Here is a 5,484-nt window from a genome sequence, read left to right as displayed (position 1 = left end):
GCGGGGGCGGGGGTAGCGTGAGATCCTTCCGGGGTCGGTTGGCGCTCGCACCACCCACGTGGCGCGGAGCTGTCGAGCCACCGATCCTTTTCATCCTAAACGAGCGATTCAAACGCTGGACGTAAGGTAAATCCCCGGGCATAGTCACGGAGAAGTCGTATATATTTCGCCTGTACCACATGCTCGAGCAGTCCGAGGCCTCCTTGCCCCCTCTTGTGCACCGTGTGTGGTCCTTTTATATAATTTGTTCCCGGCCTCCTTCTTCCTCCTCTTTCTTCTTCTTTGTATTCCTCTTCTTCCTCTTCTTCTTCTTCTTCTTCTTCTTCTTCGTCTTCGTCCTCTTTGAGTCTCCTTGGTCTTTGGTCAGTGGACTGCGTCCGTTCTTCTTCGCGGATTATACGTTACGCCACTTCTAGGAATACTTTCAGTGTTGAAAAGTTGTCTGGAGTAGATATTTCGTATTATTTCTTTATTGGAATTTTTAAAATTGAATTTTGGGTTTAAAATTTTATGTTCCATGATTTGAGTGAAATAATAATATTTGTATGTATAAAATGGAAAAGTTATGATATTTGTATTAAATAATTTGAAATATTAAAATATTTAGTGAAAAATGTCGTATTAAAATTTTCGATATTTGAGTTGATTTTTTTAGCATTAATTCTTAAAATAATATCGATACATCGAATTAAAAATATAAAAATATTAAATGAATATCGAACATATTATTCGATATTTATTCAATACTTTAACTTTCATTTTTAAATATTGTAATTAAAATCAAATATTGGCTCGACAAAATAAAGAAATAAATATAATTAAAGAAAGTGAGATGAATGGAATCAGTATTTAATCTTGGTTGTAACGTTTAGAAATGAAAGCTAAGATAAAGTATAACAGTAATAAGTAAAATAGATCGAATTTTTTTTTAAACTATTAAATGATTTTCGATTTGATATAATATTCATTTAATATCGATATTGGATCAAAATCAGTTATCCTTCCAATTTTTAGAAATTGGAACTACAATTTCTAAGACAGTGAAGTGTACTTAAAAAAAAAAGTAATGAAATTGATCTCGATTCTAAAATCAATTGAGATAATATGATAAATTTGATCAACAAATCTATATAAGAGTACTATGCGTTGCAAGAATAAAAAAACATTTATTAAATTTGATTAAATATTCTTCCAATTTAAATCTAATTTAAAATGAGCATAAAACTTGTAACTAATTAAAAGTTTTAATGAAAACCTTGGTTTCAAACAGCTTCTTAAAAGAAACTATTTTGAAAAAAATAATAAAAAATATTTTTCATAAAAAGAAAAAAAGTTATTTATGCTAATAGTGTGTCTTTAGAAACTTAAAATACATTAAAGATCGCGAAACCAATTTCAATCAATCGAAGTTATCCAACGTTCCCCAACAATCATCTGCAAATTACCTCGAGTTTCTCGAGTTTGCACAATTCTCCGAACTGTTTCCGACTTTAAATTTAAATTGTTCCTAAATTGCGGACATTGAAGGGAGGATTACGTCTGCTTTAATACACGCCGCGAAATTTATATCGGTTGGCTGATAAATCATCCACAAGTACACAATGAGATCGTCGATCGATCCTTAAACATTGCGTTCACCGATCGACAAGCGGCGAAGAATAACCGAGTACGCAACCGTCTGAAGAGCACTTTGCCGTGCCATTATTTCCCTCGTTATCTCGTTTCATACGACGAAACGGTTCGAGGACGATCGATGCCGCAATGTTTCTCCTTCAAACCCCTCGAACGAAGAAAATTATCTTTGACGATAAATAAAATGTTTTGTATAGTTCATCACAATTGCCAAATCATGTACATGTAATAATACTTATGAAATACAAGAATAAACTTTAATTTGTTTTATTCTTCTCGAACCTATAAAAAGTTGCTATGAAGAACGATCAATTTTAATTCTTTTCTCAACTGATATGATTTATGTTTGAAATTAAGTTAGAGAGACAATAGATTGAGTAAGTTGGCGAATGTTCTTTTATAATTTTTTTTTTGTTATATATCATTTTTGTAAATGAATTGGTAATAATAGTTAGTGAAAAATAGATATTGAAAAAAAGTTAAAAGAAAATTTCGTTTATAATATTTCAATAAATTAGTGAATAAAAGTAATTAAATAAATATTAAATGTTGTATTACATGGAAAGTAAATTTTGATATTATATTCATTGTAATTGACTAAAATGATTATTATTAATGATTATTATAATCAATATGATAAATACATATCTTTCTTAATTACATTACATAATACAAACAAAACTCTTTATCAATCGTTTCTTATCTCAAAGATTTAATGACAGAGTAGAAACAGATTCTGGAACAAATATTCCGACTCCATGTTTACACCAATACATTCGAATCGTCACTTTATCTCATTCCTCATTTCGATCCTTTTTTTGTCGTCAAACAATTCATTTGTATACATAATAGATTCAGCCAATAATGATAACTAATCTGATTTATAGTCTCTGTATTATAAAACTTGCATTAGAAGAGTAATAACATCGATTAAATCGGCAATAATTATAATCAAACATAATAGAATAATCTAACCTCTCGCGTTCACGTCGAATCAACGAACTCGTCTTCGCAGGCCCATTACATCCTTTTTCGTCTGGCTCGCCTGTAAAAACCATAGCCGTGAAACAGACTCACGACCAGTTTGTAATAGCCTGTAATTGTAGGTGTTCCCCTGTGGGAACTCGCGTGTGCAACGCGAGATACTTTTAACCGCCATTAAACGCTTAAACGTTCAAGCTTACCGAGAGAGCGGTTCGGATTAACGAAATGGTAGATGGCGCTTCGATCGCCGGCTACCAAAGCAACGGCCGGCCGTTTCTTCTTCGTGGAGAATAAACGACGCGACGTCATCGTTGATAATCGATACTCTTCGAGATAGAGTGCCATAAATCACGCCCGTGTAAAAGTCTTCGAAACGGTCCCATGAGATTTTTTCTTTCGGTCGCTGGCTCATAAGAGGCCTAGAAAGGATCGTAAATCTCCCCGTTATTCTGGAAGCTTTAAAAGTTCGGGAGAGGTTGTCGCGAAGTTATCGATCGTGTTTTGAATTTTTCTTCGATTTATATATATTCTCGAGGAAGATATCGTTTTATTCATCTTTCGGTGAAATATGTGTTAATTTCAATTTATTCTGAATAGTTTTCATATAAAATTTAAGGTTTGTTGATTTTTTTAATATCCAAAAGACCTGTATGTTAAATTTGCAAACAAGAAATAATTCCAAAAAATAGATAGTACAATATTACTAATATAATCAAGTATATCTTGTTTTCCAATTCGCACAAGGAACGTTATTTATTCTCTTGCGCAACGAACGAATTGCTTTCTATTCCACGAGTATTCATTTCGAATCATAAAATGATGACAAAGAAACACGCCGATCCCGTGGACGCGTGCAAGCGATGATCCTGTGACCGGTGGTTATCCGCGGATTTATCCAAGCCATTTTACCAGTCGATTCGAATAAGCAGCGATCGTCTAACGATCGGCGGCACTATTCCTCGTCGTACCATTCAATTTTCCAACGAGGGAAAGAAGGGCGAGAGATTGAGCAGTTCCCACGCGACCGATTCTCGACGCTTGCCTCTCACTGCTCCTCTCCGGCGAAGTGAAAGATTTCAATCCGCGAGAATCGATGCTGGAGGGTAGTTTTAGGTGTTGGAAGCCACTATTTGGTGGTTGCATAGGGTATTTTACTCGGTAACTCGGCTGAGATTGGGATTTAATCGGTGTGAATATTCGGTTGATCGTGGAATATCGAATGAAATATTTTAGAATGTTACAGGATATTGATTTTTAGAGAGTAAATTCTAGAGATGGAAAAAGTAGGTTAAGTGTTTATTTATTAAGTTATTAGCAATTTATGTTGGATAAAAGGAGAGGAAAAGAGAGCGAGACCTTTCTGTCTCTGTTGCATTGCTTAATAAATAAGCATTGACCGATATTTTTGTACAACTTTTGTGTTTGTTTTAACCTCTGGGATCGATTTTCTAATTGGAAGTGAAGAATCCATATGAAAGAGTGTAATAACACTTTATTTTTGAAGTAGTGTTGACATTAAATTTCTCCTTGCATAACTATAAGAAAGAACAAAAGATAATCAGATTATTATTTTTACTTTTAATAAACATCTTTTAATGACATTTTCTTAATAATATTTTAATAGATGTCGCCATTATTATCTTCTGTTCGCAAATATATTTATCTGTCTTTGAATAATATTTGTGTATATTGTTATTGAAACTATATATATATATGTACATAAAAATAATTTAATATTTTAGAATGTGAATGATTTGTGATTATGACATATGGTAGATTGAATGAAATATATTTTAAAATGAATATGATGTTATAATAAACACAGAATTATCTATTATATTTTATAATAATATTTGCGTGTATTTTAAGTTTATTATATTGTTTGCTTTTTTATTTCAAATGTTCAAGAATTAAATCGATATTGTTGATGCACACGTGTTTTGTATTACGTTTGGGAATAAATCTTTTAATAGAAAAAAATACGTGATTAGTTAAAATTTTCAATTCGAAAAAATGATGAATAAATTTAAATCTTGATAGAAAATTCTATAATATAAAATATAATGACAAGGATTTATAATAATTAAATTTTGTAATACATTTTCATTTATTTTCTCTCTATTAATCTCGATATTAAGAAAGAAATTCATTTACACCGCTTTTTTAAACATTAATTCTTACAAATCTACAAGTAAAAAACGAAATTTCCAAGTTTTATACTTAAGAATGAATAAAAAAAATCTTCTTTTCCCCAGATTTCAAATCTCGTTGAGTAATTTATTTATTTCTCAAAAAGTAAGTTTTTTTGAGTTAAACTCGTTTCCAATCGTCGTCGGCCATTACACATACGAAGAGACGCGTGCAAATGAACCAATTACCGTGTCTACCGCCAACAGACTTATAAATTTAAAACAGTAATTACTGCGGTTGCCACCGCGTTGCTGTTATCAATGGGAAGTGATCTTGGCGCGGCGAGAAAACGATGGAGGCTCAAAGGAAGGCAGATAAACGTGTCAAAATGAAAGCTTCGACACCGGAAATTGAATGGAGTCCACGTCCTGATATTGTCGAAGATCCTGATGTGACTTGGCTATTGAGGAAAACCAGACAGCATACACGAAGACGTATATATATATATTAAATGTGTTTCAGATTGCATGAATTTGTTCTTTCATGAATTTATGTATATAATATTAGTATATTAATGGTTGTAATGATATGTAGCTATTTTTATATATTTTATATATTTTGTGAATACAGGGTAATTCAAGTTTTTTCGTATAATCTTTGCCAACAAGTTCTATAAATAAATATAAAAGATAAGAATAAAAGTGTTATTGTATGCGATAAAAATAAATGCTTCGTTAA

The 5,484-nt window shown here is 31.9% G+C and overlaps 1 long non-coding RNA gene across 1 annotated transcript; it reads right to left on the bottom strand.

Annotated features, from left to right (window-relative positions):
• Positions 1-5: 5 nt before the first annotated feature.
• LOC102678529 lies at positions 6-3,127 on the bottom strand. The gene is made up of 3 exons (XR_004149937.1): positions 2,608-3,127; positions 177-442; positions 6-95 (listed from the first exon to the last, which is right to left on the bottom strand). It is a non-coding gene; the product is annotated as an uncharacterized LOC102678529 (long non-coding RNA).
• Positions 3,128-5,484: the final 2,357 nt, after the last annotated feature.

Source organism: Apis dorsata, unplaced genomic scaffold (genome assembly GCF_000469605.1).
Source record: "Apis dorsata unplaced genomic scaffold, Apis dorsata 1.3 scaffold_113, whole genome shotgun sequence".
NCBI lineage: Eukaryota > Metazoa > Arthropoda > Insecta > Hymenoptera > Apidae > Apis > Apis dorsata.
Note: the sequence above shows the minus strand (reverse complement) of the source record. Positions and strands in the feature narration are given on the sequence as shown.